A 14,095-nucleotide genomic window follows, 5' to 3' on the forward strand; every position below is an offset into this window, starting at 1 on the left:
CGGTATATATAGCGATTGATGATAGTCAATTTACAAAATTTACGAGTTAACCTAGTTCGAGAAAAGACCGTACGGTCCGCTTATTAATTTACGTTCCCGCCGGAAGAAGATCTGGTCGGGCGAGGACGGGGTCGTGTGTGCTAAGCAAAGAACACGGGCCATCGAGTTCCCGATGGTATCTTTATATTGCATTATTGCATTAAGCACTTCTGTACACAACGAAGGGTACGCAGCGCGTCGGGACCAACAATGAGGGCACCCACGGGGGCCCGTGAATCCTACGAACGCGCGGCGTATTATAGGCTGCGCGCACAATAGGTAGGTTCGATCAAATACACGCAAAACTTCTCGTTCTGAACGCATGCAGAAAATCCTCGTCGGCGGATACAAACGATCGCGACGATACACTTCGGATACTCTTGCATCGGATACAGCACGATCGTATCGTTTGCTCGGGTCTCACCGCGGATCAGCCGTCATTTATCGAGAGAAAAATTACTATAGCGAAATGTTGGACACGCACACAAAACATACTCTATACATTATATCGAGATAAATAAGATATTAAGTATTTCCTAAATAATTTAAAAATATAATATAATTATGTACATTTTTTTTATAATTTTTTAAAATATTTTTAACTTTAAGTAATCTAATAAAGTTTTCAAAAATCTGTGATGTTAAAAAAAATTCAATATATTTCAACGTCACAGGCGGATACTCGTAATCTGTTAAACTCGTGAGAAATTGTGAGCTTACATTGTACCTTTCATGTTCGATACTCAATGAATATGTAAAATATGGCAGACGTTTTACGAAACGTATCGTTTGCCCCTGAGGCAATCATTTTTTTTTTTCTTACATGTACCAAAGAAAAATTATAATCGTGTAGCACAGGTCCGATGAATACCAAAACTGTTGATGTCTGGTTATAGAACTAGTTGGGCAGGTCGGGCTCGACCGTTTTAACGAGCCATTAAACGGTAGTTCGCTTGTTTCATGAGAATCGTTACGCCCCGTTATCGTATTTACAATCTACACGAATATTCATTAAATTAAATGGCAAATTTCTTTAATTTTTTTCCGAATTAGTCTGAATTCTGTTGAAAGTAAATTACACAAAACTTTCCTTAGAAATAAAATAGTCTGAAAATTGTAATTTGCATATAAATTTTCGAAACTAATTGCTGTCCATTTTTATTTCTTGTAGAAATGTGAGTATATAAATATATAAAATTTATGTATAAGTTTATAAAGCAAAAATTGAGAAAGGTTTACAGGTTTAATTTAAAACGTTGAGTAAATAAATCGACCGCATGGCTTTAATCGCTTTAAAATGTATGTGTGCATTCTTTTTCATTTCACAAATATGAAAACGAATGAGAGAACATTTCATTCCGCTATTCCTTTTTATTTTATGGTTGCAAAATAAAAATGTCATGTTTATAATTGATAAATGTCGCTCTATCTATTTAGTATTTCGAATTGTTAACGTGTAAAATATGAAGCAACATAAAAAATTTATGCACTATATATGCATTTATGCAACGTGCTACTTTTATATGTCTACAATATATTCGATACTGATCATATGATCATACTTTTACATATCAACTATATATAGAATGTGCTTGTAATATTGTTTCAAATTTGCATGTTAATCGCGATATTCAAAGATACATCTGTTAACTAAATTTGTGTGGTTATTTTCTTTTAAACGCAATATACATCGAATAATTCTATTATTTTTCTACTGAATGATGCACAAAGTTTAAAATCATTTTCACGTTTTGATTTGTCAATACGGAAATATATAATAGTGAAAAAGTCAAAGAAAATTCTTTTTTTATTTAATTTCATCACGAAACGCGTTCTCAAGACATTTTGCTTCGGTCGTTGCAATATATTTGCAACTTTCAAACGATTGCACGGTCTTTCATCATAATTTCTCATGAGAGATAGTTTCTGAGAGATGGCATATTATTTTCAAAGGAATTTTCTGCATCTTTGCGCGACGTTTGGTGATTCCATTATGATAAGAGAAACGAAAAAAGTGGAATGCAAGACAGAAACAGCGCAAGTATTTTCAACGACATATACATGTATTGCATCACTTTTACCTTTCTATATATTTTATAAAATAAAATATTGATTTTGTAACTTGCACACACATTATATTCTTCGGAATTCGTAGTTTAGGATAAAACTATAGCAGAGAATAGATTTTTTTTGCATTTTTTTTATCAGTTTCTTTTTTGCAATTGTCGAATTTTGTATCTGTAACAAAGACGCTTATTTATTTTTAACTAAAATCTCTTTTAAATCGGTCCAAAAATGTGTGGGAGAAATTTCATGACAAACAATCCCATTGCTGTTTTCTGAAATATGCGTCAATTGCGAGAAATGTGAAATATAAAAGGTAATAAAATATTTAACAAATTCTATTATATTTTTTAAAAAAACAACATGTTCCATCTACTTAATTGTGATAAGCGAATATTTATCAAAATATTCGATTCTGATAATCAAATATTTTGATAAATATTCGATTATTAGAATTCAGCAGATAGGAGCATGTTGTTTTTTTTCGTGAAATGTATGTCTTTTATCTGTATTTATTAAGGTAAAAAAAGAACTGCTAATTTTTTCTTTTCGCGTAGCGAAAGATGATAATTTATCGCGAGCGTGGAGTCAAAATTCAGAAGGTAAGTTATTATGTCACTGTTGTTAATCCGTTTAACAATACTCCCAAACCATTGGCAGAGCAGTTCTCGCATGTTCGACAACGCAAATAGCTGACTATAAGGACCGCAAAACCAACATCAAATACCCACGGGGTGTGAACCTGAAACCGTGTACCTGAATGTGAACGGAGGTCGAGCAGAAATACGTTTTCTTTGCGCAAGGAATTTACTTGATCAATAAAACGCTATTGTGTGTGATAACAACAATCGTTTTGTCGCTGAGACTCGACAATTACAATAATATTCACTCTTTCTCTTTTCTAGATTAGCTATTTCATAAAAGATATTCTTAACATTTTCACGGTGTATCTTTCACAATTTATTGTTAGTAAAAAAAAAATTTATAGAATAATCTCTGCAATAATATTGTCATTTTACGCTGAAATATTGTTAATGCTTAGTATTATAAAATCAACGTAAAACAAATATTATTCATCTAATTTAAGACAATTTCTTGATATAATTTTATGTTTATTTTTTTTATGTATTCGTGTAAATAAAAATAAAGTAGAAATTGATCGATTAAAATTCTTTATGAAAAAATTTTTATACTTCGAGGTAAATCGCGAAATTTTTTTGTAGAGTTAATATTAATAAAAAATATGATAAACAGTTTTTGTAATTACTTTGTGCAGAATTTTGTTTCTTGCAAGTAAAATTTTGCCAAAAGTTGAAATATGTCTCATGATGTCATAATTTATTTTACATTTCACGAAGGCGATTTAAGAAGTTTAATATATATCCCTACCCTGCTTTAATAAACCTTTAAAGTTTCTCACAAGATTGAAGAAAATAAAAAGCGAAGAAACAATAGAAAATGCGTTTCCATATTTAAAGCATACGACATATTCATATTTAATTTAATATTTCATATTTAATTTAATATTTCAATTTTATATTCGCAAAAGTCATATGGTGCATCCAAATTATTTAAAGGGCATTAAATATTAATATATAGAAAGTATATTAATACTAGATTGATATTAAATAGAATTATATTTAAAAAATATATTAAATTAATACCTAGTATAAATGTTTTTATCTATTAATTTATTAAATCAATAAATCAATCTATTAAAATTAATTTTTTTTTGCTGTTAAATATAATTATTAGAAACTATGTATTCGTTTTATTTTAATATTCTACGTAATTAGAATAATTTACTGTAATATTATTTTAATAGTAATATACTTTCTGTATAAAATAAATATTTAACGCGTTTTCGATAATTTCATATACTTTTATGTTTTATATTATATATATTCTTATTCATAAAATTTCTGATAACATATATGGATATTAAACTATTAACAACATTTCAAAAAAATTCTTGACTCACTGAAACACAATAAATTTAACCATCTTATTAGAATTATAAGAAATCGAATCGCTATAGTATAATCAAGTGCACTTGATCTATTCAATGAGTAGAGGCGAGTGAAGGAGCATTCAACGCGGCTTTAACGCTTCACTTACCGAATCGTCGTCCTCGCTTAATGCGACAAACAATGCAATCTACAGAGGGCTCATATTAATTAAGCACGCCTCTTTTGCTCGAGTACGACATCGATTCAAGTGATCAACACGTGATGCACTCTTTCAAAGGGAACTGTTTGCATTAGTGCAAACAGAACACGCACAGTGACTTTGAAACAAAGATCAGTCCCCTATTTAGCTGTTTCAGAGATGTATGAATATTTTAATGTAATAATATACAAAACTGCAAGATGTTTTATGCCATTTAATTTGTTGGAGCGTATAATTAATTCTAGATGCAAGACGAAAAATTTCCTCCAATCATTAAATTGAGAAATATAAAAATTGAACATTAATTGTATTATATTTGTTTTGTTTAATTTTATCCTTTATATTGTAAAAATAATAACAGCATTATTTATATATTTTCTCATTCAAGAGCGTGATTAACACAGCAAGAGACGTTCAACATGCATTCTTTTGATAATTATTAAAGCAATCGCATGTGAAAAAATATATACATCTATAGCACGAGAATATGTATCTAGAAATATTTGTAAAAAATATTAAGTGTTATGTAATATTATTGAAAATTAAATCATTTTGAAAGTTAAAAGTCATTTTGAATAAAAATGTTAAATGGTAACTGATAGTTGATGAACGCGTCTAAATTAATTAACTTTGATACACGCCTTCCATCAATAAATTGCAAAACGTGTATGCACATTCGCGTTCAAGCGCGTAACCGCCTCAAATGAAATACACATTGCATAATTAATCGATAAACTATTGAAATGAGAGATGTTAAAAAATTCGATTATTTAATAGGCAGCTTCATTTCGCAGATAAAACTCATAATTGAAATTAATCATCGATGCGCGCTCCGCTTGAATTTCGCGATTCTGTAAAATTAATTTCGTCGCACTTCGCGCTCCAATTAAAATCATATTCGTCCGGCATTACAATATACGCAAAGTCCTTCTATGTATATTCATGCGCGAAAAAAAAATACATCATAATTAAATTTTTCTCTCGCCGACGAAATCGTAAATAGCGATTTTGTATGTAAAGTATATATTTATAAAGTATTATTTCATAGAAACTTTATAAATTATTAAAAATTTTAAATTGATTTTTTTTCAATAATTCTTTGCGGTCTAAAAAAAATTGCATCAGGACAAGCAACTTTTTCATAATGATAAATATTTATAGATTTATATTATAATGATCAGAATTATAAAAAAATGAAATGCTTCTCACACACAACTCCTATCGATTTGAAAACGGATAAAAAAATATTTTTTGATTCACATTCGATATGTTTCGGGTTCGCGAGGCAAAATATGATTACTTTACTTTTAAATTGATAAAAACTTTCTCTTGTATTAACAATGAACAAAAATCTAGTGATGTCGATTGATTTTTCCGATTCTCGCGCCGCAATTATTCTGCAACTCGTAGTTCTGCGCGCCTGCATTTTGATTTAGTGGCACGATTGGTCTCGCTGAGAAATAAAATTAGCATAGACATAAGTGGTCGCGATTTTTTACGACCGGTTACAGAGAATCGAGTTCCGGGCGCTCATTGCCGCGCTATTATGCCGAAAGACGCGCACATTAATCCGTCGCGGAGGGGTTCGATCGTAATGTCATGCAAATTTCTCATTAAACTCTCACGTTTAAAATCGTAATGTCATGCAAATTTCTCATTAAACTCTCACCATAAGTTACTCGCTCCACACATGTAACGGCTGCGGCTGATCGATTCGTATCGTTGCCTCCCGGAAGTTCGCCCGGAAAGCGCGCCATTTAATTAGAGCCGAAATGATTGTTAATTATTGACTAATCGTATTCGCGTCAATCTTTTCAGTCTACGGGAAATCGGCAAATGGAAATGAACGATTCACTACATTTCTGCATCATTTTGCATTCGTATTTGTTCGATTTTGATTCAAAAGTGTCGAAAAATTTCATAAAAAGTTTTTTAAGTTATCAGCTTATTATTGCTGATTAAAAGACATAAAAACACATAAGTATTAAGTTAAAAAAGCATATTTCTAATAAATCTTTTTGCATCAAATTAATTATTAATTTATTTTATTAATTATTTTAATTATATAGTAATTTGTGCTCATTTACTGTTATCACTGAAAAAATTTTATTGCATCTCACATCGAAATAATATTAAAAGATTCAAAAAAAATATAAAAAAGAATATTTTAATGATTCATTCATTTCTCTGCTATAACAAAATATCTATCTTCCTACAAAATTATTAGCAACTAAAAGAAGATTAATATCTCCGGAAACATGCTTTTATAAAGTTTTCACAAGAGATTCTTTCAGCATGTTTAACTGTGCTATAGATACAATCGCATAAAGATACTTTATTCATTAAATAATATTAAATAATTATATATAATATCATACATTATATAATTACATAATAATAAAACCTAATAACGTATATAATTATCGTGTACTTGGCACACGATTATCGGATAATCATTTCCAAAATCAAGAATCTCACCCGACTAATTTCCATCGAGATAATCTTTCCACCGAGACGATCTATCGATGATGTCGATCGCAGCATCCCTCGTTCCGTACCTTTTAACGTCACTTTAACGCGTCGCGATACTGATCTGCCTGCCGTCCGTAATACGAGACTCCTTGACGACGATGACGACGGCAGCGGCTCGCTCGCGGTTTCGTCGGAAAAGAGTTTTCGAAAAACTGACCTGCCCGTCCTCGCTAAGTCATCGCGCTAATCCTTATTTAACCCGGAGTTTATCGGTCGGATCGAGAGGCACACGGGATTAAACTTAAACTCGCGCCAACACAATGGTTCGCACGAGGGGACGACGACCACTTAACGCCCCGGAGTCCGCCTTCGATCCCGCTGTCTTCTATTTTGATGCCAAGAACGATAGAGCCGAGAATCTCGCGAATGAGAGTTGTCAGTGCTTTTGTACTTTGCTATGGACCCGCGCGCGCCGTTCGCTCGGCGGAGAGAGCTTTTTTTGTAATGGAAATCGAGTGAGGAATTCGGAGTTGATTTACAGCATTAAGGATAGAGGCAAAGGGAGGGCATCTCTTCGATCGGTTATCGACACTCGGAACGCGATTCAATCCGCGGAAATAACATCGGAACTGAATTAAAACGTCGATCGATCTGTCAACTTGGCATTCAATTTTTTATAAACTGAGTTTTCAATAGAGAAAATGATAATATTTCGTTTGCAATTATTTGTAGAAATAATTTCGTTTTTAGTCAAAACCACATAAAAAAGAGATTTTGAAAAAATAATTGTTATCCGACATTGAGATAAAAAAAATATTGTTGATACATGATATCGATTTATAATATTTCATTAAATAATATTAAATAATTATGTAATTATGTAATATATTATTAATTAATATAATATAATTTTATATATAATTATTTAATATTATTTAATGAAAAATTATAAATGTCTGTTATATGTCAGACATATAGATTGTTAAATTTAATATATTCTTATTAATTATTCTGATTAATTTAATATATTATCAGTATATAATGTATGTCATTAAACAGTATGTAAAATACATAAAATGTTATTCAATTTAGATAGCAATGTATACATATACCGCAATAGTATTGAGCTATCGAGAAAAATAAATGAGAAATTGACCAATTGTAATCATTAAATTTACTCACATAGTTATTCCCGCGTCGACGTCATCGAAGTCCTGGCCTCTTGACCTTTACGTTTCAGTGCACACTCGAAACTTCTATTACTCACTCGCGTAAATATAAATAAATCGAATAAACGCGGCGAATAAACAATTACGCGTATTTAATACACACACTCTTTCCCTTTATTCGATTCGTCACTTCGGATATCTATTACCGCATCAAATTCGTTACCGACATGCGTGAATATAGCGCGAGAAAAACGGCAGTTCAAAAAAGAAACGAACACATCGATCACGATTCTGTGCTAATTAACGAATCTCCCGTAGCTCAATTTGACATTCCCGGAGTCTTCACAGCATGATATTCGTTATCGACGAGCAAAAACCAGCAGAGAATAACGCGATCGTTGCAGATTTTCAAATAAATGTTATGAAAGACTATAAAAATTACGCGGGGCAAAGGGCGTGGCCGTTACAAATTTTATAATAAAGCATAATAATTAAAACGCGTACAATCCGCGACTCCACGGTAATTATTCCTCTAATGCGATTAATTCGACATTCGTTTCGCTCCGTAAAATTCATTGTCGACGTGTAAAACGTGAGGAAATCGATCTAGATCTTTCGAAAAATTGCATTCAACGTATTACCCAAGATGGCGCAAAATCGAAAATGTCCTTCGCGATTACGGACATCGAACTGCGCGTTCGATCGCGATTTCGCGACGCTCGACGCTCCACTGACATCTGTGTCATGTGATCCGGCGTCGCCGATAACTCGTGCGCACATTAGGATCTCTTACGACGCGAAAGAACACGCAAAATACTTTCGGAATGCTTACCTCGATACGGAACACGTCTTACCGCGAGATAGTCTCCGTAGGGAAAGGACGAGAGATCGGGGACGAACATCAACTTCGGTAGAGTAGGACAACGTGACTCAAGTAAACAAACAAAACTGTTATTGTTGTTACATTCTCGAGGCTAATAAGTTGACAAAAATTTTTATCTACTGATATTATTGTATGTCTTGATACTATTGATACGTCGATCATAGTAATCAATGATATATTAGTATAATTATAATTTTTTATTATATATCAATATTGGAGTTGATTAATAGCGTCGCGTGACGTCAGACGAAGGAACATCTAATATTACTCCGCGATGTCTCTAGCGCACCTTCCTCCGCGATGTATCTAGCGCACCCCCTCCTCACATCTTACAATTAGTATTTTTTTTGATTCGTATTCGCGAATCTTGCGTGCGAACAAATGCCGGGGAAATACGAGTAACTCGTGAAAAGAATTTTCGGAACTTTTATCCCGAAATAGACGCAAAATAAATCGATACAGTGATCGCGAAAACGATAGCAAAAAGGACAGTTAATTGTACAACATTAATCAAGCAAAGCTCTTATACGATATCGTTGTATTATCGAATTCCAATTCTTACTGATGATAAGAATTATTATCAGATGATATTATCTTTATCTTAAAGCTTTCGATATGTCTATCGTAATAATCATGAATATTTTGATGTAATTATTAATATCGAATAAATAATATTATTAATGTCAACAATTATGTGGCTGTGAATCGCGTAGTTACGTGTGACGTCATACGCGGAGCGTCTGGGGTCACCTCGCGGTTTCGCGGCGGTCTCGAGTCGCATCGTGACGTCGCGGCAACAGTATTGCGTATCCTTCGCCCCTTTTCCGGATTCACATTCCCGAATCTCGCATTGTCTCGTGTACGACCGAGTGACAGGAGTCCTGGAAATATAGACGAGCGAATGTCGAGTGGATTTTTGAATCGATTGAAGTGATTACGAACTCTAGATCCATCGTAAAATGTCGCGAGCCGTCGCGAGCTTTACGAACCTAGCCTAACAAAATCCAGAAGCGTTGATCGATGAAACGATCGATCGTATGTGTTCTCTCTCGCTTTGTACAAAGGTGTGTAAAACGCGTTGAAAACACAATGTGACAAGTACAGTTGGTATATCATGTCAACTTAGTATACATACAAGTAAGACAATAAGCAGTCGCGGGATATAGTGTGAAGTGAGACATGAAGTGGTTATGTCGCGAGCGCGGTAAGTGTGTTTCAAACAAACTAATGAACGATCTTCACACACCCTTAATTATTCGTCGATTGCATCGCGAGTGTTGATAATGTCAATAAATCCCGATATGTCGAGCGGAAATACGGGACGTGCGATCGTGTTTCACATTGTTTTCATGCTCATTGTTTCGCTTGCAGAAATCGCGCAAGTCGTGAGTGGAATAAGTATCGGGAGTGCCATACGAGGTAACCAGGATAATCGTATTGTGTTAATTAGCACGTACATGGAATGTCTAGGATCTGGGATAATGAAACAATCCGGAGGAAGAAGAAGGGAGCGGAGATGCAACGAATGCAACCAGCGATATGATACATCGGTTGGTGAGTAAATATATTTATTATAATATTGGCATAATTATTTATGTCATGACATATATTTATCTTGTTTGCAATGACTCAATATTTCTCTCTCTCTCTCTCTCTCTCATTATATTATATAATTAGTTACATTAATGTGATTACGATTTGAACATGCACTTTGCATCATTTTTGCATTTGAGATGTGCTATCAAAATAGAATTGACGTTTTATAAATCCTTAAAAAATACTAGATATTCGTGAAATTATAAAATATTAGTATAATTCATACAATTAATATTATTATGAAAATATAAATTAAATTAGTAAATGAAAGCAACGTTTTTGAATAAAATAAAAACTTTGCTGCAATGTATAATAAAAAAGAATGCGAAATATAGAGCGAAATCATTTTTCACTAAATATATCTCTCAAATATTATTTAGAATTACGCTTATTAGCACCTGTCGAATTATTATATCACGCGATATACGTGTTTTTAAAGTTGTCAGTCAACAGTCTTTAAGACTGTCCGTAGCTCGATATCACTCGGCATCGTCAAACAATCGCGTTGTCTCGATCTCCGCTTGGTGAATCTATTCAAAATCGGCTGTCTGACCGCACGTCAATAGGGAGATTCCGTCCCTTTGATTCCTTCCTATGCAATCAGCCAGCGCGACCACAAATCTTCCCCGACCCTTCGACGTGTTTAAGGGCTGCGCGGCACGTTTGCATCGCGTTTTTGCCCGAAGGGTGATGACATGTTACGAACGAGTTAACTCTCGCGAAACAAAGATACAACAGTTTTTTTTGTCATGATATTAAATGAAGGTGCTGCCCTTTTTTACGTAGAGAAAGAGAGGAAGAGAGAAAGAAAGAGGGAAAAAAGAGAGAATTATGTTCCGAAATTAAGTAGCTATTTTATGGCTCTAATTGTGATAAATGTTGCAGCCAAATGGCGGTCGAGTCTGCATTTGCGATATAATTTGTTGTATAAAAAATACTGGTTTTTTTTTGTCTAAAACAGTTTATTAATTTATTTCTGGCATAATAAGCAAATAATTTAAAATTTTTATTAGTGATAGTTGTGTTCATCATAAATTTTTATGATAATGAAGATAAAATCTCGATATATATTTTTTGTTAAAGTAAATATTATTATTTATTTATTTATTAAATATTATTTATTAAATATATTATAAATGTATTAAATATTATTATTTTATAATAATAATACAATAAATTTTTAATATTTTTATAAATATGCTATTATATTTATATTATATATGAAATATTATATATGAATATTATTTATTTTAGATGTTAATGACAATAAACAAAAAATTTTATATATTTTATATATAAAATTAATTACGTATTAATGTTATAAAATAAACTGCTCTCTCGAACAACGGCTCAGTGGTCTAGGGGTATGATTCTCGCTTTGGGTGCGAGAGGTCCCGGGTTCAAATCCCGGCTGAGCCCAATTTTTTGTTGCTTTTCTTTTTTTAATTAAAAAGAAAATATGTGATTTTTCTTCTATAGTATGTTTTTTTATTATTATTATTTGGGGATATCAAATAATATTGCCACACATGCTATTGTTCGTTTAAAAATTAAAAAACAAGTAAATAATAATTATGTAAATTTAATTTTTAATTTAATTTAATATTAATTTTTTTATATAAATTATTATTATATCGCACATTATAATAAATTATATTGAAAATTATATTGTTTCTTAAAACAAATTTTTAGTAAAATAATAGCATATGAAATGATATTCTTATACATCAAGATCTGCTACAAAAAAGAAATACTACACTAACATCTGCTATAAACATAGACAAATGTAAAGCACGATATGCTTCGTCGCGTAGAAACAGGTTTATAATAATCGATCGACTATTGCGGTACGCTCGGTCAGGTTTTCGGTTAAGTTAAACTGGTCCCAAAGGCAATTTCCTGAAAGTTGCTGGGTTGCATAGAGGCGGACACGCTTGGAACACAGGTGCGTTTAACATATGTATTTCACGGTTTAATGCGAAGATTACACAGGAAAAGGTGCATGGCACGGACGGCATCCGTATGGGTGATACGCCGCCTGCCACGCGTAATGATGATGTAATGACGCGGTGAAACCCTATCTTTATTGTTTATATCTTAGCAGCGGTTACCAATTTTCGAACGAGATGATCATCTTTCGCTTTTCTAGACCTTTATAGAGAAATAAAGTATATAATAACCGCAATTGTGTTGCAATCGTTACAATAACTTTCTCTTCTAAAAGCTAATGTATGTTTACGTTGTATTAGAAATTGATATATTTATTGAAAATTGTAAAAATTAATATATAAAAGCTGCATTCTTTTATTTAAATGTTTATTATAAAGTTTATATTCAAACATAGTAGCGATTGTAATGCGCAGGGCAAAAATGCATATGACACATCCATATTTTTTTCGCTACTTTTTTACTATTTTAATTCCTCTGTGTATCGTCACGTGTGTTGGATCGTTTCCAGCAGTTGTAAAAAATTTATTTCCCTACGTGAATGCCATTCTAAAATTCCTCCATTAAACAACCTCCGACTGTCGTAGATAATCGATTTTTATTGCCAATTCATCTTTCATCGCCGAACAGAAAAACGCGACAATGAAAAATTGGACGAAAATGGGTCATCGTATTTGCGGTATTCTTGCAATATTATTCTTCGTCATCGCTCATGTATGCATAACGGTGGCCGATGATGTCGCGATGCATTCCTCCGATATCGTTGCACAATGCATTCGTATTATAATGACAACTTGTCGTTTCGCAAGCCGAACATTTCCGAAACTTTTCTATTATGTCAATGATGTCAGAAAAGCTCGTTGTTGAAACAAATTTATGATGCTAAACAAATTTATCATGTCATTAAATTTGATAAATTCCAATGCCAGTATGTCGGATTGATTATATTAATATTAAAATTGTTTGTTCAAAAAAAAAAATATTGTCAAATTTTCTTTCACATTTCCATAAAATCATCATTTCGTACTTTTGGCAAAATTATAAATTACTTTTTGTAAAATATTAAAAACAAATTAATATTTTTTTTTTGTCGCCAATGAAACTATTTTCTTCTTGTTTTTCTTTCTTCGAGATGTTTAATTTAAAATAATCGATGTTTTAATTTAATTTAATTTTAATTTTAATAATTTAATTTTTTTTGTCCGAATTTTTTTTTTTTTGTTAAACTTAATAACAGCTGTTTCTTTTCAATATGTATACTTTTTCAAAAAATATTGTTATCTGTCAAAATTTTTATAATCGCATCTGCTGCTATCAATTAATCGATTCGAACGCGAATTACCTAAAGCCACGCCACGAAAATGATTTACAATGGTCGATGTCGCCGATACCATTGTCCTCCGTTCGGTGTAAAAAAGCAAAAACGGTTTCAACTTTCGAGTGCCCGCACTACCCTGTCATCTCGCCCTCCGCCGCTCTTCTGTGCTAGAGTGCTGTCGCGGTAGCTTTTTCCAGCTTTGATCGAGCGCCTCTCGAATGCGCATAAGATGAAATGAATTAGCGCACCGGAACCAGAAATCGGCCGCCGCCGACAACAACTCAGTCACCCTCTCTCCATCTCTTTTCTCTTCCCGTTTTTGTTCCTTTTCTCGTCGCGTTCTTTATTATTGTCTCTTTCCCTCAATTTTTGAGTCGTACGAACCGTTGCAAGTCGTGTCCCTCTAGAGAATTTCTCTAAAGAGTGCGTCACGAATTT

General features: G+C 32.7%; 1 non-coding gene across 1 annotated transcript; it reads left to right on the forward strand.

Moving 5' to 3' along the window:
* Positions 1 to 11,739: 11,739 nt before the first annotated feature.
* Positions 11,740 to 11,811, forward strand: Trnap-ugg (transfer RNA proline (anticodon UGG)). The gene has a single exon. It is a non-coding gene; the product is annotated as a tRNA-Pro (tRNA).
* Positions 11,812 to 14,095: the final 2,284 nt, after the last annotated feature.

The sequence above is a fragment of the Cataglyphis hispanica genome, chromosome 14 (genome assembly GCF_021464435.1).
Source record: "Cataglyphis hispanica isolate Lineage 1 chromosome 14, ULB_Chis1_1.0, whole genome shotgun sequence".
NCBI lineage: Eukaryota > Metazoa > Arthropoda > Insecta > Hymenoptera > Formicidae > Cataglyphis > Cataglyphis hispanica.